Below are 26,986 nucleotides of genomic sequence, written 5' to 3'. Positions count from 1 at the left end.
CATCATGTTTTCTACCATCAGAGAGATTACAGCTTGTACATATACAAACTTTTGGTAAAACTAAGCTTCACATTCACTACTCAGCTCCTTTAAAATGTGTTCTAAAAATTGAACCAAATAGAAATGGTTTACTACCATAGTATCCTATACAGTCACAAGTCAATACACAGGAGCCAATGGCAAACCATGCAGTACTAAACAAAGCACAATTACACATCCAGAACAAGGGAGTCCTCCAGAAAAAGAACGTTTTCATACTGCTCTCTCCCTTCTCACAAGGCACAGTACACAACCAATTCCAGTCAGCATTGCAGGAAATTAGAAAAATACTGTCTCACTGGGTTAAATCAGGAAGTCTGCCTTACACTACACAGGAGCATAGTTTTCCCCGTTTAACAATTTACTTAATTCACTTCTAAATTTCAGTCAATGTAAGATTTAGTTACATGTGTGCACCCATGAAATAAATCTTACATACTGCTGATTCTTTTCCAGTGGTACCATAATACAATTTAGCCATTTTTTTCCCAGTGCTTGCACAACACTTCCAATATTTGGCAATCATTTCCTCATTAACCAGTGCTTCTGCTAGGGGAATACTGCCATTATACTGCTAGAAAACCTACAAAGAACTCCAGCAGCTGCAGGCTAAATGAAGGCTTTATAATCAGGGTCCCCTCCTACCTGGAACAGTCAGCTTTGGCTCAACCAGCCAGGTGGCTCAGGTGCTCCTGGAAACGGTCATCACAAAGCTGCTGTAAAGACCATCAGTCAGAACAGGAAGCTGTTCCTACCTTTAAAAGATGCTTAAGTGATGTCAAGCCCAAAGCTGCCCCACACGATCTCCCGTGGTCCCTTTTCCTGGTTGGTAGAGAACTCACTCAGCAACTGACTGGGTGCCCTGGCTGTTGTATTGGTTTAGAAACACTTAACTCCTCAAGCAGATCTTCACAGAAGAGAAAGCACCCAGTCTACAGTGTGCCACATCTGCATGTTATTCCTGGCAAATAAAGGTCATCCCTCTGGGAGCAAAGGCCTGGTCAACCCTTCCAACAGCAGAGAACCTGAAGTGGAGAAAGATTTAGATTTTGAGCCTCTACACTTAGAAACAGTAAAAAATTATTTACTTCTAGCTCCAGTTTTGTACTAAACTGCACAAATGTTCACAGTGCAGCACCTATCCAGGACAAACCAACAGGAAAAAACCCTGCAGAGAGCAAAGAGAAAACCCCACACTCCATGCTTGTTGCCACAGGGGAGGGATCCAGTGCAGTTCCTCCTGTGAGAAGCAGTTTCTGTGCCAACACCCATCAAGAAAACCTGGCTGTCATGCTGTCTCCACAGAGCCTTAACCAGCAAGGAGTCTGCAGTGTGCCAATTCACTGTTGTACTGCAGTGTATCCAAAGTGATTTACTTACATGTGTGCACCCATGAAATAAATCAAATACAAAGCAGTAATTCACTTTTTGAGAGCAAGAATGACAGCCAGTCAAGTGCATGTCAGTGTAGAAGTGCAGCACCCAGAAGAAAGTCAGGGGAAAAAAAAACACAAAAAGGCCTACACCTCATATTTAACACTCAAACATGATAGAAAATCACCAAAAGATTCCAAAATCTAACACTGGGCCTATTCTAATGGGTAAAAAAGCCCTCAATACTCATGAACTGGTTATTAAAAGCCACGTATATGGAAAATTAACCTACTCCAAGTGAAAAACATGATACAGGAGTGAAATTCACCTCTTCTCCAGGGACAGTGTCCTTCTAGACACTACCTTTGCAACTGCTCCAAGAAGCATGGGCATCCAGGAAATTCAAGGACTGCTTGCAGCATCTCTTCACTTTCAGCTGTTGAAACCACAAGACTTCAATACTTACAGGTGGGCATCAACAGGTCACACAGTGGGTATCCTTTTAGCCACCCAGTGACCTTCCTCTGAACAATTCTCCAAGCCTGTCACTCCACACTCCACATCTGTGCTTTCAGATGGCCAGGGACTGGGAGCTCTGTTCACTGCACTGTAGTTTAACTCACAACAATCAACACCACTGCTGACCAGCCTTATAAAAAGAAGCAGCTCTGTGCACAGAAGCCCAAGGTTTCCACAAACTGTTCTGACAAGATCTCAACTGGCTACTCCACCAGCATCCTCTCTCCAGTGACTGTGCTCATTGTCACGATCTTCTCAGAACAGCACCTGAAGGAGACAAGGGAAGCAAAACAGTGATGACCACCCCACTCCCACAGAGAGGGGACCAACACAAGTGCTGTACAGACTGATCCCAGCCTTCAAAGCCTCACACTAACCTTGACCTGTATCTCCCCTCTACTTGCCTTCAGCTCACCTTGTTCACTGAGGGAAGCCCAAGAACACAAGCAGCACCACAGCTTTCTACACTCCAGCAGAGACAGAAGCACCAGCATGTTGGACAGAGTAGGAGAGGGAGTAGGTTCTTCCTTGTTATCCTAGTGAAACTGCTCAGTCAGGATATAAATCCTCTTTCTTGTTGCTGGTTTGAGACCTAGAGAAAAAAGTTTCAGTATTTAGTAACAAGAGTTTCATACACTAAAATCAGAACCCACCTGTCACAGCTGTGATCATCTGTTTCACAACTCTTCAGAATCCTACAAGTAGAGGAAGAGACTCATTTCTATAGATGTTAGAAAATTTAAAATTGTCTCAACCAAAAGCAAACAGGAATTTCACAATAACCTTAACTTCACCCTATGCTTTCACAAACTTAAATTTCTGAAAGTTATTTAAAAAAAATATGAAAACCCTTCCAAACTTCTCTTGATTAAAAATAAATACATAGCAAAACCACTCACCTTGCACAGTAACACCAAAAACTAACAACCACCGGCCCAATACCACAAAGACTCAAGAGCCCTTTCTCTTGCTATAGCCAGAAACAAACAGAGCCCAGCTTCCCAGGCTGCCTTGATATAAGCCTCACGATGACCTCAGGGGAATAGATAATTCACCAGGAGCCAATCCTAACATCTCCTCAAAGTGCAAACACCAAATCACCACTGCTTCTAATACAACACACACCTGCTTCCTATGACCAAACAAGTATTAACCAGCTAACCTATTGATCTCTCCATCCCAAAGCCAAATTAATTTCCAAATTACTTACAAGAACACACATTAAATAGCAATATGCTCAAATTATTCAATTAGTTGCAGTTTCTTAGTGATTAAACCATCTTTTTATCACTTCAACTTAACCCGTAAATGGTGAAAAGTGACTTTGAAGTCAAACTTCAAATTATTCAAGATCTTTAAAGTGTCTTTTACATAACTCCAAATGTTCAAAGTGTATGTATCCATACTGTATATCACATATACAGATGCTGCCATTCAAAACGAGTGAGGTACGCTGTGGTAAAACGCGGTGGGCATGTTGCATCACAACATGTCATAACGTGTCATATCACATCATACCGCAGCTATGATAATAGTATCCGGAATCACCGCCAGGTGGAGCTAATAAAGCTTAACCTCTCATGTACAGCGTTTGAGCTGTCACCAGAAAACACCCGGTTTCGAATCCCGATCACTGCTGAGGGACAATCTTTATCTAATTAAGATTTTAAGTTGTATACTCTTTAGAATTTTAATTTTAAACTGTATATTACAGCATGTTAATCATTGAACATTAAAAAGTTGGTATATTTTATAAAAGTAAGATTGCTGTTGGACAAAAGTACACAACCTTCCACCTTCGTCATAAATATTTTAATTATGCATAAATATTTTATGTATCAAAGTCTTTAACTTCTTAATTTACATGGGTTCTGGCTTTAATGTACTTGTTGTAACATTATTAATGAGCACTCTCAGGTTCACAGGGGTATGCACCCTCACCACTGCCACCTCAGGCTGGCCCCTCACCACTGAGGACTCAAACCCAGGTCTCCGGCATCACTCCACAGGGAACCACCCAGCTGAGCTAAAGGGAGATCTTCTCTCAACCCAGTGGCTGTGGACTCTACTATCCACAGGGAAGGGCGGTGACGTCACCGTGCTGGTAAGCCAGCTCGCACAACCTGTAATGTCAGCCGTATGCAGTACATTAAGCTTATATTCTGTACTTCATAAAAAAGTTATAACATTTTATCATTTTCCAAGAATACGTACAGTACAGTAGTAAGAACACCATTTGCTGTTAATGTAAAAAGATAAATGTTGTAGTGAGTTAAATTCACTTGATAGCTATATTAATATTGAATCGTGTAACTAAGCAGCTAAAGTATCACAAGTGAATGTTTTGGAAACATTTTGACGTGTTTCTTTTTTTTAAATCTTCTATTGTTCTTGTGTACGCATTACTGAAGCTAAAAGTTTAGCCTTTGTCACTAATTTAACCACTAAATAAAGACATAAATATAGAAATCCCTACATTACAAACTGTATATGGCCGGTATTAGTATTTTAAAGAAAAAATACACAACAGTATTCCACTTTCTCCCTAAACATTTTAAGCATCAAAGTCTTACATATGGTTATTTTAGAAACCTTTTTATGTGATCCTTCTGACCATATTAAGTTTATATACCTTGTGAAAAGTGATAATGTTTTAACCTTTTCTGTGAATTTGCTCGTTATCAGCATAAAATAAAGCATACTTTTAGAATTTGATTAACAAGGAATATAATATGGAATCATGTATCTAAAGAAAAGTATATAAAGTATCTAAAGAGCATGCTTGCCAGCGTGGTGAAATCACCGCCTTTCCCTCTGAATAGCTAGCAGGGACCTCAGCCTCTAAAAATAGGCAGTGAAAACATTTGTCTACCTGTCCATGGGGGGAAGGGGGACTGTCTTTCATTCGAAGGTTCGCCTATTGTACTCTGAGAATGTAGGAAGGCAGAAAAGTGCCCTCGGTCTTTTCACTGACAAAGTTGTGTTAACAAAAACTACAGTATGCTTAAGAGCTGTTAAACCAGTTCTATTTAATGTTCTATTTATTTTTTCGGCACAGCCAGCCGGCCCGAACCACACAGACACCAGCTAGCCTTACAATCTAATCTTTCCAACTTTGATCCCATGAAGAAGTACAATACGCTCCTGCTTTGTTTAACAATGGTATGAAAAATAAATTTAAATGGTGAGAAATCTATGCTTAAAGTTAATTAAGGGACTTAGAAGACAAAGATAATGATTTATATTACATTGTCAGATTGTGAATCAATAAAGGCATTTAATTAAACACGTTTGCAATTTTAATCAAAATGGGTGTAATGGGGTTAGACCATTAGATTTGCAATACACTTTCTCGTGATCATCTAAGAATCTTTGTGTAAGCTGTAATTTTTTTTAACTTTTATACATTTCAAATACTTTAATTTTGTAAACACAACACACATTCCATACAGCTACAGTACAATCACATTCTCCTGCCTTCCCGTGGTGTAAAACGAATTAGCAGGTGATTGAGATAACAATGCATCGCCCACTGAGTGGAATGTTCTTTTTTACAAGTGTAAAAAGACGTGATACGTGTCTCATCTATAACTCTTCAGTTCACAGAGAAATTCCGCCAGACCCTCAAAACATTGTCCAATAAAACTTTTCTTGTGCCTAATTTTAAGTTTAGCAGTTTAGTTTTTAGTTTTGCACGATAAGCACATTGTTTAATTGGGATGACATTATCCACTTCAATTATCACTGTAGCCACTACTTCATGGTGGGTGGCTGTGTTAGCCTGTGTAGTCTGCAAAGGAACAAGTCATAGGTTTATTCCATGCTGAAAAGAGAAGAGAGAAAATGCAACGTTTCGGCTGTGAAACCTTCTTCAGGTGTGAGGGTCTTCAGTGCAAAATGAAACGCTTGGAGTTTGTCAGGCGCTCTGAACGAGTTAAACTTTGATGCTGGAAAAATGTATTTCCCAGAAGCTATACTGACTCTCTCTGATGCAGTGCATTCACTGGTCAGGTGACTGAGGGCTTGCCAGCACAGTGGCGTCACTGCCTTTCATATGGATAGGTGTGACCTGGTCTGTTAGTATTGAGGGCAGGTCTCACTGTAGCTCAACTGGCTGCTTCCCTATTAAGTGACAGTGGGGGCCTGAGTTCAATTCTTCAGTTGATAGGGCATGAGCCTGAAAACACTACATTATTAATACTATCTTCTGTGTTGCATTAACTAACTCTTCAGTTTATTCTGCCAGACAGTATATAAATATAATTATATCGTTATTTATTTCTTTAGATAGTCCTTATATTATAAACACCTTTAGGCTCAGCAAATTATTTTTTTAGCTTTTAAAAAAGAAATAAAAAATGAGATATAATGCTGTGTTCCTGCTTAACTTAGACATTACATGATTTTAAAAGCTATAAAAACAGGTTTCGATAGTTAATAACCACTTTTAATGTGTGAAAAATGGGTGATCTTTCTTCCTCGTGATCAGCTTAGAATCTTTGTGTACGCTTTAAGTTTTTTTTTTCTTAATTAAACATTAAAAATGCATGTAGAACAGATCAGCAGCTCTTTTTTTCTCAATTGATTTTTTTCCCTGTATTTATCATATTGGCTAGCTAATGTCCTCTTTGCTAGCTAATGGTACTTGTGACTGTGTTTCTGCATTGTGTAGCAACGAGGGACTATATTCTCAGGTGAAGGAACGTAAACATCTTAAACATTTTCGCGTTTAATTTTTTTTTTATTTAAACTTCATTCTATACAGCACTCGCATATTTGGGGACCGTTTTATAAAAGCAATAAGACACTCGAGGCATGTGCTATATCGTGGATATAGTCACAGTTAAAAGGTTGCTGGCCCTCTGCATCGCGGAGTATGAAAAGTATGAGCTTCTGTTACTGTGATAACGAACGCAAGTATTCATGGAAAATGGTAATCACTTAACTTGGAATGTTTTGTGATATTTAGAAAGACCAACAAATTCAATATAGTGTCGATAATATTTATTATTAGTAATAACGACAGTAGTAGCAGCTTCAAATTATTCGTTATTAATAAATGACTTAGCTTCGAACAGTGGTGATATTTAACAGTATAAAAAATGTGAATATACAGTAGTGTCCATAACATTTGCTATTTTCGTTTTTCAAAGAAGTGTTTATTTGTTAAATGAAAGCTCATGACAATAGCTGGGTTAGAACACTGGACCTGAGGCTTATAAATCAGTCACTTAAGCCATCACGCCACAGACACAGTCACACAGAAAGCACTGAACCTGAAGTACACATATCCATAGAAAGTCTTATACTACTGTTTGAGCTACAGTATATGAATCTAATTATATAATTATTAATTTCTTTAGATACGCGATTCCATATTATATTCCCTATTAATCAAATTCTAAAAGTATGCTTTTGTTTACTCCGATAACGATCATATTAACAGAAAAGGTTAAAACATTATCACTTTTCACAAAGTATATAAACTTCATATGGTCAGATGGAGCACGTAAAAATGTTTCCAAAATAACCACATGTAAGACTTTGATGCTTAAAATGTTTAGGAAGAAAGTGGAATACTGGTGTGTATTTTTTCTTTAAACGACCAATACCAACCATATACATAATATGTTTATGTTCCTAAATTAATATCATTTATGATGATCAGACACATTATGCTCCTCTTCTGTTTATGCTCAGCTACTAAAATTTCCCTTTAGTTGTAAAATTCCATATAAATATTCAATACTTAGCGGATTAAAACTTGCACAGTAAAGAGATTAAATGATTAAATCTTTTCACTAACGACCAACGCACCACGAGTACCCCTGTCGGTCATTTTGGCCAGCCAATCATGCACCTTGGTACACCGCAGTGGCTTGTGGGTAGTTGCATGAGGTATGGGTTTGTACCGCGCATTTTGAATGGCTGCATCTGTATAAAGTCAACACCAGAAAAAAGACTGATTACATGTTGTGTAATCAAACATAGCAGCAACCTTGACAGTTGCTCTGTTTCATTTGGTCAAAATAATCACAAATCACATGAAAAAAATAAATTACACTCCTTAAAAAAATAAAAAGTTAATGTTACGTACTCTGAGGGAAAAAGGTATGGAAAAGATCCTGTGTGGAGTGTGAGAGAGAAAACTGAATTCCTAGGCGAATATAATCCGTCGTGAGGCTAGATCGAGGTCGGAGATAAGAAGCGGTAGGTCAGAAACCCAGGGGGTCACAAGAACAAACGATAAGTCAGATGAAATCGCTAACTAGATACAAAGCTCAGGCTGAAGAAACCTTAATAGTGGTAGAGTAAAACTCAGAGCAGATCAGACTCGGAGAGTATCAGACTTCCATATGATCCGGAATAGTAGAGTAAAACCAGGCTCATATAAATCTTCCATGGGATCCAGACTGGTAGAGTAAAACCCGGAGTGGATCAGATTTTGAAGGGATCAGATCTGGTAAAGTGAAACCTGGAGGGGATCAGGCTTCCATGGGATCCAATGTGTTAGAGTAAAACCCAGAGTGCATCAGAGTTTAATGGGATCTGGACTGGAAGAGTAAATTCCAGACCAAATTACACTTCCAAGCAATCCGGACTGGTAGAGTAAAACCCGAGGTGGATTAGACTTCAATGGGATCTGGACCAGTAGAGTGAAATCTGAACTGGATATGACTTCCATGGGATCCAGAGTGCGTCAGACTTTAAGGGATCCAGACTGGTAGAGCGAAACTCGGAGCGGATCAGACCACCATGGGATCCGGACTGGTAGGACAAAATACAGAGCGGATCAGACATTCAAAAGACCTTGATAGCTAGAGTAAAACCCGGAGCAGATCAGACTCCCCAGGGTAGGACTGGTAGAGTTAAACCCAAACCGGATCATACTTCCATGGGAAGTGTGATCCAGTAAACCCAGAGTACATCACAATTCCATGGGATCAGAACTGGTAGATTAAAACCCGAACCGGATCAGATTTCCAAGCAATCCGGACTGGTGGAGTAAAACACGAACCAGATCAGACTCCCATGGGATCCAGATTGGTAGAGTAAAACATGGAGCGGATCTTACTTCCATGGGATCTGGACCGGTAGAGTCAATCCTGGAGTGGATCAGACAACCAAGGGATCCAGACTCGTGGACTAAATACTAGTATCCAGATAGACTAGTATCCAAACTGATAGATCTAAATCCAGAGCGGATCACACTTCTATGGGATCAGGAATGGTAGAGTAAAACCAGAACCGGATCACATTCCCATGAGATGTGAACTGGTAGAGTTAATCCCAGATCAGATCAGACTTCCATGGGATCCAGACTGGTAGAGTAAACGCAGAGCTGATCAGTCTCCCATGGAATCAGGACTTGTAAACTTGTAAAACCGGAGCAGATCAGAAATCCAAGGGATCCAGACTTGTAGAGCGAATCCTGAACCAGATCAGACTCCCATTGTACCCGGACTGGTAAAGCAAAACCTGGAGCGGATTGGACATTGATGGGATCCGGACCAGTAGAGTCAACCCTTGAGCGGATCAGACAACTAAGGGATCTGGAGTTGTAGACTAAAGACTAGTATCTGGATAAAGTAGTATGTGAACTGGTAGATCGAAACCTGGAGAGGATCATAGTTCAACGGGATCTGGAATGGTAGAGGGAAACCTGAACCGTATTAGACTTCCAAAATATCCGGACTGGTGGAGTAAAACCTGAACCGGATCAGACTCTCATGGGATCCGGACAGGTAGGGTAAATCCTGCAGTGAATCAGACAAAAAAGGGATCTGGACTCGTAGACTAAAGACTAGTATCTGGAGAGACTAGTATCTGAACTGTTAGATTGAAACGTGGAGCGGATCATACTTCCAAGGAATCCAGACTGTTAGGTTTAGGAAGATCCTATGGAATACTGATCCGCAAAACCCAGAGCAGATCACACTTCTATGGAATCTGGACAGGAAGAGAAAAAAACGGTGCAGATTATACTTCCATGGGATCAGGACTGGTAGAGTAAAACCCGGAGCGGATCAGACACCCATTGTATCCGGACTGGTAGAGCGAAACCTGGAGCGGATCAGACATCCATGGGATCTGGACTACTAGAGTACATCCCGGAGTGGATCAAAAATCCAAGGGATCTGAACTCGTAGGCTAAAGTCTACTATCCGGATAGATTAGTATCCGAACTGGTAGATCGAAACCCGGAGCAGATCATACTTCAACGTGATCCGGAATGGTAGAGTAAAACTTGAAACGTATCAGACTTCCAAGCAATCTGGACTGGTGGAATAAAACCTGAACCAGATCAGACTCCCATGGGATCTGGAATGGTAGATCGAAAACTGGATAGACTAGTACTCGGACAGGTTGATCTAAAAAACTGGATAGACTAGTACTCGGACAGGTTGATCTAAACCCAGAGCGGATCACACTTCTATGGAATCAGGAATGGTAGAGTAAAGACTTCTAAGCAATCTGGGCTGATAGAGTAAAACCCGGATTGAATCAGACTTTCATGGGATCCGGACTGGTATAGTAAAACCTGGAGCAGATCAGATTCCCATGGAATCAGGACTTGTAAACTAAAACACGGAGCAGATCAGACTCCCAGGGGATCTGGACTGGTAGAGTTAAAACCGAACCGGATCATACTTCCAAGCAATCCGGACTGGTGGAGTAAAACCCAGAGCGGATCAGACTTCCAAGGGATCCGGACTCGTAGACTAAACACTAGTATCCGGACTGGTAGATCTAAGCCCAGAGCGGATCACACTTCTATGGGATCTGGAATGGAAGAGTAAAACCTGAACAGGATCAGACTTCCAAGCAATCCGGACTAGTGGATTAAAACCCGGTGCAGATCAGACTCCCATGGGATCCGGACTCGTAGACTAAAGTCTAGTATACGGATAGACTAGTATCCAAACTGGTAGATCGAAACACGGAGTGGATCAGACTTCCATTGGATTCGGTCAGGTAGAGTAAATACCAGAGCGAATCATACTTCCGAGGGATCCAGTATAGTAGTGTAAAACCTGGACCGGTTCAGACTCCCATGGGATCCAGACTGGCAGAGCAAATCTTGGAATGGTTCAGAATCCCAAGGGATCTGGATTGTAAGAGCAAATCCAGGACATTTTAAGACTTCCATGTGATCTGGACTGGTAGAGGAAAACCCAGAGCGGATCGGACTACCATGGGATTCGGAATGGTAGAGTAAAACCTGGAGCGGATCAGCCTCCCAAGGGATCCGGACTGGTAGAATTAAACCTGAACCGGATCATACTGCCAAGCAATCCGGACTGGTGGAGTAAAACCCGGAGCGGAAAAAACTCTTAGTGATCCGGAGTAGTAGACTAAAGACTTTTATCCAGAAAAACTAGTATCCGGAATGATAGATCGAAACTCAGGGCGGATCACACCTCTATGGGATCAGGACTGGTAGAGTACATCCAGAAACCAGATCAGACTTCCAAGCAATCAGGGCTGGTAGAGTAAAACCCAGAGTGAATCAGACTTTCATGGCATCCGGACTGGTAGAGCTAAACCCAGAACAGATCAAACTGCCCAGGGATCCAGATTGTTAGAGAAAAACCCCAAACTGGAACAGGCTCCACAGGGATCCGGACTGCTAGAGCAAAACCCAGAACTGATCATACTTCCGTGGGATCTGGTTTGGTTGCGTAAAACCCATACCGGATCAGACTCCCATTGTATCCGGACTGGTAGAGCGAATCCTGGAGCGGATCAGACATCCATGTGATCCGGACCGGTAGAGTAAATCCCGGAGCGGATCAGAAATCCAAGGAATCCGGACTGGTAGAGAAAAACCCGAACTGGATCAGACTTCCAAGCATCTGGACCGGTGGAATAAAACCTGGTACGGATCAGACTCCCATGGGATCCAGACTGGTTGATCGAAACCTGGAGCAGATCAGACTCCCATGGGATCCAGATGGGTAGAGTGAAACCTGGAGCGGATCAGACATCCAAGGGATCCGGACTAGTAGACTAAACACTAGTATCCAAATAGATTAGTATCCAGACGAGTAGGTCGGATCCCGGAGCGGATCAGTCTCCCATGGGATACAGACTCGTAGGCTAAAGTCTAGTATCCGGAAAGACTAGTATCCGGACTGGTAGATCGGAACCCGTAGCGGATCAGACTCCCATGGGATCTGGTGTGGTAGAGTAAAACCCAGAGAGGATCAGAATTCTATGGGATCCGGTCAGGTAGATTAAGACCCAAACCGGATCACACTTCCAAGCAATCCAAACTGGTGAAGTAAAACCCGGAGCGGAAAAGACATTTAGTGATCCGGAGTAGTAGACTAAAGACTTTTATCCAGATAGACTAGTATCCGGAATGATAGATCGAAACTCAGGGCGGATCATACCTATATGGGATCAGGACTGGTAGAGTAAATCCAGAAACGGGTCAGACTTCCAAGCAATCCGGGCTGGTAGAGTAAAACCCAGAGTGAATCAGACTTTCATGGCATACGGACTGGTAGAGCTAAAACCGGAACAAATCAGACTGCCCAGGGATCCGGATTGTTAGAGAAAAACCCGAAACAGGAACAGGCTCCACAGGGATCCGGACTGGTAGAGCAAAACCCAGAACTGATCATAGTTCGATGGGATCTGGTTTGGTTGCTTAAAACCTATACCAGATCAGACTCCCACTGTATCCGGACTGGTAGAGCGAATCCTGGAGCGGATCAGACATCCATGTGACCCGGACCAGTAGAGTAAATCCCGGAGCGGATCAGAAATCCAAGGAATCCGGACTGGTAGAGAAAAACCCGAACCGGATCAGACTTCCAAGCAATCCGGACCAGTGGAATAAAACCCGGAACGGATCAGACTCCCATGGGATCGGGACTGGCAGAGCAAATCTCGGAACGGATCCGAATCCCAAGGGATCCGGATTGTAAGAGCAAATCCAGGACATTTTAATACTTCTATGGGATCTGGTCTGGTAGAGGAAAATCCGGAGCGGATCGGACTACCATGGGATTTGGACTGGTGGAGTAAAACCCGAACCGGATCATACTTCCAAGCAATCCGGACTGGTGGAATGAAACCCGGAGCGGAAAAGACTCTTAGTGATCCGGAGTAGTGGACTAAAAACTTTTATCCAGATAGACTAGTATTCAGAATGATAGATCGAAACTCAGGTCGGATCACACCTCTATGGGATCAGGACTGGTAGAGTAAATCCAGAAATGGATCAGACTTCCAAGCAATCCGGGCTGGTAGAGTAAAACCCAGAGTGAATCAGACTTTCATGGCATCCGGACTGGTAGAGCTAAACCCGGAACAGGTCAGACTGCCCAGGGATCCGGATTGGTAGAGAAAAACCCCAAACCGGAACAGACTCCACAGGGATCCGGACTGGTAGAGCAAAACCCGGAACTGATCATACTTCCATGGGATCTGGTTTGGTTGTGTAAAACCCATACCGGATCAGACTCCCACTGTATCCGGACTGGTAGACCGAATCCTGGAGCGGATCAGACATCCATATGATCTGGACTGGTAGAGTAGATCCCAGGGCGGATCAGAAATCTCAGGGAACCGGACTGGTAGAGAAAAACCCGAACCGGATCAGACTTCCAAGCAATCTGGTCCGGTGGAATGAAACCCGGAACGGATCAGACTCCCATGGGATCCAGACGACTAGAGTGAAACCTGGAGCGGATCAGACATCCAAGGGATCCGTAATGGTAGAGTAAAACCCGAACCGGGTCAGACATCCAAGCAATCCGGACTGGTTGATCGAAACCCGGACAGGATCAGACTTCCATCAGATCCAGAATGGTAGAGTTAAACCCGGAGCGGATCATACTCCCGAGGGATCCGGACTAGTAGACTAAACACAAGTATCCAGCCATATCACCCTGCAACTCACAACTGGCAACCCACTGAAGCTCAGCAGGTGTGAGCTTGGTCAGTTCCTGGATGGGAGACCTCAAGGGAAAACTAATGTTGCTGCTGGAAGAGGTGTTAGTGGGGCCAGCAGGGGGCGCTCACCCTGCGGTCCATGTGGGTCCTAATGTCCCAGTATAGTGACTTGGACACTATACTGTAAACAGGTGCCATCCTTCGGATGAGACGTTAAACCGAGGTCCTGACTCTCTGTGGTCGTTAAAAAATCCCAGCGCATTTCTTGAAAAGAGTAGGGGCGTCTTGGCCAAATTTCCCATTGGCCCTTATCAATCATGGCCTTCTAATAATCCCCCTCTATGAATTGGCTACATTACTTTGTTCTCCTCCCCACTGATAGCTGATGTGTGGTGCGCGTTCTGGCGCACTATGGCTGCCGTCGCATCATCCAGGTGGATGCTGCACATTGGTGGTGGTGGAGGGGAGTCCCCATTACCTGTAAAGCGCTTTGAGTGGAGTGTCCAGAAAAGCGCTATATAAGTGTAAGCAATTATTATTATTATTATTATTATTATTATTATTGGTATCCAGACTGGTAGGTCGGATCCCGGAGGGGATCAGATTCCAATGGGATCCGGACTAGTAGAGTGAAACCTGGAGCGGATCGGACATCCAAGGGATCCGGACTCGTAGGCTAAAGTCTAGTATCCGGATAGACTAGTATCTGGACAGGTAGGACGGAACCCGGAGTGGATCAGACTCCCATGGGATCTGGTTTGGTAGAGTAAAACCCAGAGAGGATCAGAATTCTATGGGATCCGGTGAGGTAGATTAAGACCCGAACCGGATCACACTTCCAAGCAATCCAAACTGGTGAAGTAAAACTTGGAGTGGATCAGACTCCCCAGAGATCCGGAGTGGTAAAGGGAAACCAGAAGCGGATCACACTTCTATGGAATCTGGACTGGAAGAGAAAAACAGGGTGCGGAGTATACTTCCATGGGGTCAGGACTGGTAGAGTAAAACCCGGAGCAGATCAGACTCCCATTGTATCCAGACTGGTAGAGCGAAACCTGGAGCGGATCAGACATCCATGGAATCTGGACCATTAGAGAAAATCCCGGAGCAGATCAGAAATCCAAGGGATCCGGAATGATAGATTAAAACCCAAACCGGATCAGACTTCCAAACAATCCGGACTGGTGGAGTAAAACCTGAAGCGGATCAGTCTCCCATTGGATCCGGACTGTTAGAGTGAAACCAGCGGATCTTACATCCATGGGATTCCGATGGGTACAGTAAATCCTGGAGTGGATCAGACATCCAAGGGATCTGGACTCTTAGGCTAAAGTCTAGTATCCGGATGGCTTAGTACCCAAATTGGTAGATCGAAACCCGGAGCGGATCACACTTCAATGGGATCCGGAATGGTAGAGTAAAACCCGAACAGATCAGACTTCCAAGCAATGGTGGAGTAAACCCCGAACCGGATCAGACATTCAAGCAATCCGGACAGGTCGATCAAAACCCGGAGCGGATCAACTCCCATGGGATCCGGACTGGTAGGGTAAAACCCGGACCGGATCACACTCCCATGGCATCCGGACCGGTAGAGTAAATCCCGGAGCTTAACAGACAACCAAGGAAGCCGGGCTCGTAGACTAAAGACTAGTCTACTGGTAGATCTACACCAAGAGCGGATCACACTGCTATGGGATCAGGAATGGTAGAGTAAAACCTGAACCGGATCAGAATTCCAAGCAATCCTGACTAGTGGAGTAAAACCCGGAGCGGATCAGACTCACATGGGATCCGGACTCGTAGACTGAAGTCTAGTATACGGATAGACTAGTATCCGAACTGGTAAATCGAAACACGGAGTGGATCAGATTTCCATCGGATTTGGTCAGGTAGAGTAAATCCAGGACTGGATCAGACTTCCTGGGGATCCGGACTGGTTTAGTTAAACCGAGAAAGAATCGTACATCCGTGGGATCCAGTATAGTAGTGTAAAACCTGGACCGGATCAGAATCCCAAGGGATCCGGACTGGTAGACTTAAACCCGAACGGGATCATACTTCCAAGCAATCCAGACTGGTAGAGTAAAACCCGGAGCGGATCAGACTCCCAAGGGATCCGGACTGGTAGACTTAAACCCGAACCCGAACCCAAAACTCAGTTTTTCAGAAACTCCGGGGTGCCAGGAGGTCGCGGTGCACCACGCGACAGTTGTATTCCAAAACTGAGTCACTCAGATCACACGAGTACCCAAGCATCCTTGAAACTCATTCAAATGCAAGTGCTTCTATCTGTTTCCTTGATTGTTTCCCACTCATTCCTTTTGGTTTGGGGAATATGTCAAAATCCCATGCCCAGAGAACTTCAGATAGAGTTCGCGGAAATGCTCAGTGGACAACCCAGGCAGGGTAAGGATCAGCATTTCCACACTACTCAGAGAATTTTTATTTTCAGGGATGGATTTTTAGCCCAATTCAAGTTGAAGAAAAGTGGTTTCGTGAAAATCGCAGAAATTTTTTTTCAGAAACTCCGGGGTGCCTGGAGGTCGCGGTGCACCACGCGACAGTTGTATTCCAAAACCGAGTCACTCAGATCACTCGAGCACCCAAGCATGCTTGAAACTCATTCAAATACAAGTGGTTCTATCTGTTGTCTTGATTGTTTCCCACTCATTCGTTTTGGTTTGGGGAATATGTCAAAATCCCATGCCCAGAGAACTTCAGATAGAGTTCGCGGAAATGCTCACTGGACAACCCAGGCAGGGTAAGGATCAGCATTTCCACACTACTCAGAGAATTTTTATTTTCAGGGATGGATTTTTAGCCCAATTCAAGTTGAAGAAAAGTGGTTTCGTGAAAATCGCAGAAAATTTTTTTTCAGAAACTCCGGGGTGCCTGGAGGTCGCGGTGCACCACGCGACAGTTGTATTCCAAAACCGAGTCACTCAGATCACTCGAGCACCCAAGCATGCTTGAAACTCATTCAAATACAAGTGGTTCTATCTGTTGTCTTGATTGTTTCCCACTCATTCCTTTTGGTTTGGGGAATATGTCAAAATCCCATACCGAGAGAACTTCAGATAGAGTTCGCGGAAATGCTCAGTGGACAACCCAGGCAGGGTAAGGATCAGCATTTCCACACTACTCAGAGAATTTTTATTTCAGGGATGCATTTTTAGCCCATTTCAAGTTGAAGAAAAGTGGTTTCGTGAAAATCGCAGAAAATTTTTTTTCAGAAACTCCGGGGTGCCTGGAGGTCGCGGTGCACCACACGACAGTTGTATTCCAAAACTGAGTCACTCAGATCACACGAGCACCCAAGCATCCTTGAAACTCATTCAAATGCAAGTGCTTCTATCTGTTGTCTTGATTGTTTCCCACTCATTCCTTTTGGTTTGGGGAATATGTCAAAATCCCGTGCCCAGAGAACTTCAGATAGAGTTCGCGGAAATGCTCAGTGGACAACCCAGGCAGGGTAAGGATCAGCATTTCCACACTACTCAGAGAATTTTTATTTTCAGGGATGGATTTTTAGCCCAATTCAAGTTGAAGAAAAGTGGTTTCGTGAAAATCGCAGAAAATTTTTTTTCAGAAACTCCGGGGTGCGTGGAGGTCGCGGTGCACCACGCGACAGTTGTATTCCAAAACTGAGTCACTCAGATCACACGAGCACCCAAGCATGCTTGAAACTCATTCAAATGCATGGGCTCTATCTGTTGTCTTGATTGTTTCCCACTCATTCCTTTTGGTTTGGGGAAAATGTCAAAATCCCATGCCCAGAGAACTTCAGATAGAGTTCGCGAAAATGCTCAGTGCACAACCCAGGCAGGGTAAGGATCAGCATTTCCACACTACTCAGAGAATTTTTATTTTCAGGGATGGATTTTTAGCCCATTTCAAGTTGAAGAAAAGTGGTTTCGTGAAAATCGCAGAAAATTTTTTTTCAGAAACTCCGGGGTGCCTGGAGGTCGCGGTGCACCACGCGACAGTTGTATTCCAAAACTGAGTCACTCAGATCACACGAGCACCCAAGCATGCTTGAAACTCATTCAAATACAAGTGCTTCTATCTGTTGTCTTGATTGTTTCCCACTCATTCCTTTTGGTTTGGGGAATATGTCAAAATCCCATGCCCAGAGAACTTCAGATAGAGTTCGCGGAAATGCTCAGTGGACAACCCAGGCAGGGTAAGGATCAGCATTTCCACACTACTCAGAGAATTTTTATTTTCAGGGATGGATTTTTAGCCCAATTCAAGTTGAAGAAAAGTGGTTTCGTGAAAATCGCAGAAAATATTTTTTCAGAAACTCCGGGGTGCCTGGAGGTCGCGGTGCACCACGCGACAGTTGTATTCCAAAACTGAGTCACTCAGATCACACGAGCACCCAAGCATGCTTGAAACTCATTCAAATGCAAGTGCTTCTATCTGTTGTCTTGATTGTTTCCCACTCATTCCTTTTGGTTTGGGGAATATGTCAAAATCCCATGCCCAGAGAACTTCAGATAGAGTTCGCGGAAATGCTCAGTGGACAACCCAGGCAGGGTAAGGATCAGCATTTCCACACTACTCAGAGAATTTTTATTTTCAGGGATGGATTTTTAGCCCAATTCAAGTTGAAGAAAAGTGGTTTCGTGAAAATCGCAGAAATTTTTTTTTCAGAAACTCCGGGGTGCCTGGAGGTCGCGGTGCACCACGCGACAGTTGTATTCCAAAACTGAGTCACTCAGATCACACGAGCACCCAAGCATCCTTGAAACTCATTCAAATGCAAGTGCTTCTATCTGTTGTCTTGATTGTTTCCCACTCATTCCTTTTGGTTTGGGGAATATGTCAAAATCCCGTGCCCAGAGAACTTCAGATAGAGTTCGCGGAAATGCTCAGTGGACAACCCAGGCAGGGTAAGGATCAGCATTTCCACACTACTCAGAGAATTTTTATTTTCAGGGATGGATTTTTAGCCCAATTCAAGTTGAAGAAAAGTGGTTTCGTGAAAATCGCAGAAAATTTTTTTTCAGAAACTCCGGGGTGCCTGGAGGTCGCGGTGCACCACGCGACAGTTGTATTCCAAAACTGAGTCACTCAGATCACACGAGCACCCAAGCATGCTTGAAACTCATTCAAATGCATTGGCTCTATCTGTTGTCTTGATTGTTTCCCACTAATTCCTTTTGGTTTGGGGAATATGTCAAAATCCCATGCCCAGAGAACTTCAGATAGAGTTCGCGGAAATGCTCAGTGGACAACCCAGGCAGGGTAAGGATCAGCATTTCCACACTACTCAGAGAATTTTTATTTTCAGGGATGGATTTTTAGCCCAATTCAAGTTGAAGAAAAGTGGTTTCGTGAAAATCGCAGAAATTTTTTTTTCAGAAACTCCGGGGTGCCTGGAGGTCGCGGTGCACCACGCGACAGTTGTATTCCAAAACTGAGTCACTCAGATCACACGAGCACCCAAGCATGCTTGAAACTCATTCAAATGCATGGGCTCTATCTGTTGTCTTGATTGTTTCCCACTCATTCCTTTTGGTTTGGGGAATATGTCAAAATCCCATGCCCAGAGAACTTCAGATAGAGTTCGCGGAAATGCTCAGTGGACAACCCAGGCAGGGTAAGGATCAGCATTTCCACACTACTCAGAGAATTTTTATTTTCAGGGATGGATTTTTAGCCCAATTCAAGTTGAAGAAAAGTGGTTTCGTGAAAATCGCAGAAATTTTTTTTTCAGAAACTCCGGGGTGCCTGGAGGTCGCGGTGCACCACGCGACAGTTGTATTCCAAAACTGAGTCACTCAGATCACACGAGCACCCAAGCATGCTTGAAACTCATTCAAATGCAAGTGCTTTTGTCTGTTGTCTTGATTGTTTCCCACTCATTCCTTTTGGTTTGGGGAATATGTCAAAATCCCATGCCCAGAGAACTTCAGATAGAGTTCGCGGAAATGCTCAGTGGACAACCCAGGCAGGGTAAGGATCAGCATTTCCACACTACTCAGAGAATTTTTATTTTCAGGGATGGATTTTTAGCCCAATTCAAGTTGAAGAAAAGTGGTTTCGTGAAAATCGCAGAAATTTTTTTTTCAGAAACTCCGGGGTGCCTGGAGGTCGCGGTGCACCACGCGACAGTTGTATTCCAAATCCAAGTCACTCAGATCACACGAGCACCCAAGCATGCTTGAAACTCATTCAAATGCAAGTGCTTCTATCTGTTGTCTTGATTGTTTCCCACTCATTCCTTTTGGTTTGGGGAATATGTCAAAATCCCATGCCCAGAGAACTTCAGATAGAGTTCGCGGAAATGCTCAGTGGACAACCCAGGCAGGGTAAGGATCAGCATTTCCACACTACTCAGAGAATTTTTATTTTCAGGGATGGATTTTTAGCCCAATTCAAGTTGAAGAAAAGTGGTTTCGTGAAAATCGCAGAAAATTTTTTTTCAGAAACTCCGGGGTGCCTGGAGGTCGCGGTGCACCACGCGACAGTTGTATTCCAAAACTGAGTCACTCAGATCACACGAGCACCCAAGCATGCTTGAAACTCATTCAAATGCAAGTGCTTCTGTCTGTTGTCTTGATTGTTTCCCACTCATTCCTTTTGGTTTGGGGAATATGTCAAAATCCCATGCCCAGAGAACTTCAGATAGAGTTCGCGGAAATGCTCAGTGGACAACCCAGGCAGGGTAACTATCAGCATTTCCACACTACTCAGAGAATTTTTATTTTCAGGGATGGATTTTTAGCCCAATTCAAGTTGAAGAAAAGTGGTTTCGTGAAAATCGCAGAAATTTTTTTTTCAGAAACTCCGGGGTGCCTGGAGGTCGCGGTGCGCCACGCGACAGTTGTATTCCAAATCCAAGTCACTCAGATCACACGAGCACCCAAGCATGCTTAAAACTCATTCAAATGCAAGTGCTTCTATCTGTTGTCTTGATTGTTTCCCACTCATTCCTTTTGGTTTGGGGAATATGTCAAAATACCATGCCCAGAGAACTTCAGATAGAGTTCGCGGAAATGCTCAGTGGACAACCCAGGCAGGGTAAGGATCAGCATTTCCACACTACTCAGAGAATTTTTATTTTCAGGGATGGATTTTTAGCCCAATTCAAGTTGAAGAAAAGTGGTTTCGTGAAAATCGCAGAAATTTTTTTTTCAGAAACTCCGGGGTGCCTGGAGGTCGCGGTGCACCACGCGACAGTTGTATTCCAAAACTGAGTCACTCAGATCACACGAGCACCCAAGCATGCTTGAAACTCATTCAAATGCATGGGCTCTATCTGTTGTCTTGATTGTTTCCCACTCATTCCTTTTGGTTTGGGGAATATGTCAAAATCCCATGCCCAGAGAACTTCAGATAGAGTTCGCGGAAATGCTCAGTGGACAACCCAGGCAGGGTAAGGATCAGCATTTCCACACTACTCAGAGAATTTTTATTTTCAGGGATGGATTTTTAGCCCATTTCAAGTTGAAGAAAAGTGGTTTCGTGAAAATCGCAGAAATTTTTTTTTCAGAAACTCCGGGGTGCCTGGAGGTCGCGGTGCACCACGCGATAGTTGTATTCCAAAACTGAGTCACTCAGATCACACGAGCACCCAAGCATGCTTGAAACTCATTCAAATGCAAGTGCTTCTATCTGTTGTCTTGATTGTTTCCCACTCATTCCTTTTGGTTTGGGGAATATGTCAAAATCCCATGCCCAGAGAACTTCAGATAGAGTTCGCGGAAATGCTCAGTGGACAACCCAGGCAGGGTAACTATCAGCATTTCCACACTACTCAGAGAATTTTTATTTTCAGGGATGGATTTTTAGCCCAATTCAAGTTGAAGAAAAGTGGTTTCGTGAAAATCGCAGAAATTTTTTTTTCAGAAACTCCGGGGTGCCTGGAGGTCGCGGTGCGCCACGCGACAGTTGTATTCCAAATCCAAGTCACTCAGATCACACGAGCACCCAAGCATGCTTAAAACTCATTCAAATGCAAGTGCTTCTATCTGTTGTCTTGATTGTTTCCCACTCATTCCTTTTGGTTTGGGGAATATGTCAAAATCCCATGCCCAGAGAACTTCAGATAGAGTTCGCGGAAATGCTCAGTGGACAACCCAGGCAGGGTAAGGATCAGCATTTCCACACTACTCAGAGAATTTTTATTTTCAGGGATGGATTTTTAGCCCAATTCAAGTTGAAGAAAAGTGGTTTCGTGAAAATCGCAGAAATTTTTTTTTCAGAAACTCCGGGGTGCCTGGAGGTCGCGGTGCACCACGCGACAGTTGTATTCCAAAACTGAGTCACTCAGATCACACGAGCACCCAAGCATGCTTGAAACTCATTCAAATGCATGGGCTCTATCTGTTGTCTTGATTGTTTCCCACTCATTCCTTTTGGTTTGGGGAATATGTCAAAATCCCATGCCCAGAGAACTTCAGATAGAGTTCGCGGAAATGCTCAGTGGACAACCCAGGCAGGGTAAGGATCAGCATTTCCACACTACTCAGAGAATTTTTATTTTCAGGGATGGATTTTTAGCCCATTTCAAGTTGAAGAAAAGTGGTTTCGTGAAAATCGCAGAAATTTTTTTTTCAGAAACTCCGGGGTGCCTGGAGGTCGCGGTGCACCACGCGATAGTTGTATTCCAAAACTGAGTCACTCAGATCACACGAGCACCCAAGCATGCTTGAAACTCATTCAAATGCAAGTGCTTCTATCTGTTGTCTTGATTGTTTCCCACTCATTCCTTTTGGTTTGGGGAATATGTCAAAATCCCATGCCCAGAGAACTTCAGATAGAGTTCGCGGAAATGCTCAGTGGACAACCCAGGCAGGGTAAGGATCAGAATTTCCACACTACTCAGAGAATTTTTATTTTCAGGGATGGATTTTTAGCCCACTTCAAGTTGAAGAAAAGTGGTTTCGTGAAAATCGCAGAAAATTTTTTTTCAGAAACTCCGGGGTGCCTGGAGGTCGCGGTGCACCACGCGACAGTTGTATTCCAAAACTGAGTCACTCAGATCACACGAGCACCCAAGCATGCTTGAAACTCATTCAAATGCATGGGCTCTATCTGTTGTCTTGATTGTTTCCCAGTCATTCCTTTTGGTTTGGGGAATATGTCAAAATCCCATGCCCAGAGAACTTCAGATAGAGTTCGCGGAAATGCTCTGTGGACAACCCAGGCAGGGTAAGGATCAGAATTTCCACACTACTCAGAGAATTTTTATTTTCAGGGATGGATTTTTAGCCCAATTCAAGTTGAAGAAAAGTGGTTTCGTGAAAATCGCAGAAATTTTTTTCTCAGAAACTCCGGGGTGCCTGGAGGTCGCGGTGCACCACGCGACAGTTGTATTCCAAATCCAAGTCACTCAGATCACACGAGCACCCAAGCATGCTTGAAACTCATTCAAATGCAAGTGCTTCTATCTGTTGTCTTGATTGTTTCCCACTCATTCCTTTTGGTTTGGGGAATATGTCAAAATCCCATGCCCAGAGAACTTCAGATAGAGTTCGCGGAAATGCTCAGTGGACAACCCAGGCAGGGTAAGGATCAGCATTTCCACACTACTCAGAGAATTTTTATTTTCAGGGATGGATTTTTAGCCCAATTCAAGTTGAAGAAAAGTGGTTTCGTGAAAATCGCAGAAAATTTTTTTTCAGAAACTCCGGGGTGCCTGGAGGTCGCGGTGCACCACGCGACAGTTGTATTCCAAAACTGAGTCACTCAGATCACACGAGCACCCAAGCATGCTTGAAACTCATTCAAATGCAAGTGCTTCTGTCTGTTGTCTTGATTGTTTCCCACTCATTCCTTTTGGTTTGGGGAATATGTCAAAATCCCATGCCCAGAGAACTTCAGATAGAGTTCGCGGAAATGCTCAGTGGACAACCCAGGCAGGGTAACTATCAGCATTTCCACACTACTCAGAGAATTTTTATTTTCAGGGATGGATTTTTAGCCCAATTCAAGTTGAAGAAAAGTGGTTTCGTGAAAATCGCAGAAATTTTTTTTTCAGAAACTCCGGGGTGCCTGGAGGTCGCGGTGCGCCACGCGACAGTTGTATTCCAAATCCAAGTCACTCAGATCACACGAGCACCCAAGCATGCTTGAAACTCATTCAAATGCAAGTGCTTCTATCTGTTGTCTTGATTGTTTCCCACTCATTCCTTTTGGTTTGGGGAATATGTCAAAATCCCATGCCCAGAGAACTTCAGATAGAGTTCGCGGAAATGCTCAGTGGACAACCCAGGCAGGGTAAGGATCAGCATTTCCACACTACTCAGAGAATTTTTATTTTCAGGGATGGATTTTTAGTCCAATTCAAGTTGAAGAAAAGTGGTTTCGTGAAAATCGCAGAAATTTTTTTTTCAGAAACTCCGGGGTGCCTGGAGGTCGCGGTGCACCACGCGACAGTTGTATTCCAAAACTGAGTCACTCAGATCACACGAGCACCCAAGCATGCTTGAAACTCATTCAAATGCATGGGCTCTATCTGTTGTCTTGATTGTTTCCCACTCATTCCTTTTGGTTTGGGGAATATGTCAAAATCCCATACCCAGAGAACTTCAGATAGAGTTCGCGGAAATGCTCAGTGGACAACCCAGGCAGGGTAAGGATCAGCATTTCCACACTACTCAGAGAATTTTTATTTTCAGGGATGGATTTTTAGCCCATTTCAAGTTGAAGAAAAGTGGTTTCGTGAAAATCGCAGAAATTTTTTTTTCAGAAACTCCGGGGTGCCTGGAGGTCGCGGTGCACCACGCGACAGTTGTATTCCAAATCCAAGTCACTCAGATCACACGAGCACCCAAGCATGCTTGAAACTCATTCAAATGCAAGTGCTTCTATCTGTTGTCTTGATTGTTTCCCACTCATTCCTTTTGGTTTGGGGAATATGTCAAAATCCCATGCCCAGAGAACTTCAGATAGAGTTCGCGGAAATGCTCAGTGGACAACCCAGGCAGGGTAAGGATCAGCATTTCCACACTACTCAGAGAATTTTTATTTTCAGCGATGGATTTTTAGCCCATTTCAAGTTGAAGAAAATTGGTTTCGTGAAAATCGCAGAAAATTTTTTTTCAGAAACTCCGGGGTGCCTGGAGGTCGCGGTGCACCACGCGATAGTTGTATTCCAAAACTGAGTCACTCAGATCACACGAGCACCCAAGCATGCTTGAAACTCATTCAAATGCAAGTGCTTCTATCTGTTGTCTTGATTGTTTCCCACTCATTCCTTTTGGTTTGGGGAATATGTCAAAATCCCATGCCCAGAGAACTTCAGATAGAGTTCGCGGAAATGCTCAGTGGACAACCCAGGCAGGGTAAGGATCAGCATTTCCACACTACTCAGAGAATTTTTATTTTCAGGGATGGATTTTTAGCCCAATTCAAGTTGAAGAAAAGTGGTTTCGTGAAAATCGCAGAAAATTTTTTTTCAGAAACTCCGGGGTGCCTGGAGGTCGCGGTGCACCACGCGACAGTTGTATTCCAAAACTGAGTCACTCAGATCACACGAGCACCCAAGCATCCTTGAAACTCATTCAAATGCAAGTGCTTCTATCTGTTGTCTTGATTGTTTCCCACTCATTCATTTTGGTTTGGGGAATATGTCAAAATCCCGTGCCCAGAGAACTTCAGATAGAGTTCGCGGAAATGCTCAGTGGACAACCCAGGCAGGGTAAGGATCAGCATTTCCACACTACTCAGAGAATTTTTATTTTCAGGGATGGATTTTTAGCCCAATTCAAGTTGAAGAAAAGTGGTTTCGTGAAAATCGCAGAAAATTTTTTTTCAGAAACTCCGGGGTGCCTGGAGGTCGCGGTGCACCACGCGACAGTTGTATTCCAAAACTGAGTCACTCAGATCACACGAGCACCCAAGCATGCTTGAAACTCATTCAAATGCAAGTGCTTCTATCTGTTGTCTTGATTGTTTCCCACTCATTCCTTTTGGTTTGGGGAATATGTCAAAATCCCATGCCCAGAGAACTTCAGATAGAGTTCGCGGAAATGCTCAGTGGACAACCCAGGCAGGGTAAGGATCAGCATTTCCACACTACTCAGAGAATTTTTATTTTCAGGGATGGATTTTTAGCCCAATTCAAGTTGAAGAAAAGTGGTTTCGTGAAAATCGCAGAAAATTTTTTTTCAGAAACTCCGGGGTGCCTGGAGGTCGCGGTGCACCACTCGACAGTTGTATTCCAAAACTGAGTCACTCAGATCACACGAGCACCCAAGCATCCTTGAAACTCATTCAAATGCAAGTGCTTCTATCTGTTGTCTTGATTGTTTCCCACTCATTCCTTTTGGTTTGGGGAATATGTCAAAATACCGTGCCCAGAGAACTTCAGATAGAGTTCGCGGAAATGCTCAGTGGACAACCCAGGCAGGGTAAGGATCAGCATTTCCACACTACTCAGAGAATTTTTATTTTCAGGGATGGATTTCTAGCCCAATTCAAGTTGAAGAAAAGTGGTTTCGTGAAAATCGCAGAAAATTTTTTTTCAGAAACTCCGGGGTGCCTGGAGGTCGCGGTGCACCACGCGACAGTTGTATTCCAAAACTGAGTCACTCAGATCACACGAGCACCCAAGCATGCTTGAAACTCATTCAAATGCATTGGCTCTATCTGTTGTCTTGATTGTTTCCCACTCATTCCTTTTGGTTTGGGGAATATGTCAAAATCCCATGCCCAGTGAACTTCAGATAGAGTTCGCGGAAATGCTCAGTGGACAACCCAGGCAGGGTAAGGATCAGCATTTCCACACTACTCAGAGAATTTTTATTTTCAGGGATGGATTTTTAGCCCAATTCAAGTTGAAGAAAAGTGGTTTCGTGAAAATCGCAGAAATTTTTTTTTCAGAAACTCCGGGGTGCCTGGAGGTCGCGGTGCACCACGCGACAGTTGTATTCCAAATCCAAGTCACTCAGATCACACGAGCACCCAAGCATGCTTGAAACTCATTCAAATGCAAGTGCTTCTATCTGTTGTCTTGATTGTTTCCCACTCATTCCTTTTGGTTTGGGGAATATGTCAAAATCCCATGCCCAGAGAACTTCAGATAGAGTTCGCGGAAATGCTCAGTGGACAACCCAGGCAGGGTAAGGATCAGCATTTCCACACTACTCAGAGAATTTTTATTTTCAGGGATGGATTTTTAGCCCAATTC

At 43.6% G+C, this 26,986-nt stretch overlaps 1 long non-coding RNA gene across 1 annotated transcript; it reads right to left on the bottom strand.

Moving 5' to 3' along the window:
• Positions 1 to 754: 754 nt before the first annotated feature.
• LOC107079346 (uncharacterized) lies at positions 755 to 2,900 on the bottom strand. The gene is made up of 4 exons (XR_001480310.2): positions 2,832 to 2,900; positions 2,348 to 2,524; positions 1,742 to 2,199; positions 755 to 1,064 (listed from the first exon to the last, which is right to left on the bottom strand). It is a non-coding gene; the product is annotated as an uncharacterized lncRNA (long non-coding RNA).
• Between the last annotated feature and the right edge of the window lie 24,086 nt (positions 2,901 to 26,986).

Source organism: Lepisosteus oculatus, chromosome 2 (genome assembly GCF_040954835.1).
Source record: "Lepisosteus oculatus isolate fLepOcu1 chromosome 2, fLepOcu1.hap2, whole genome shotgun sequence".
NCBI classification, from domain to species: domain Eukaryota; kingdom Metazoa; phylum Chordata; class Actinopteri; order Semionotiformes; family Lepisosteidae; genus Lepisosteus; species Lepisosteus oculatus.
Note: the sequence above shows the minus strand (reverse complement) of the source record. Positions and strands in the feature narration are given on the sequence as shown.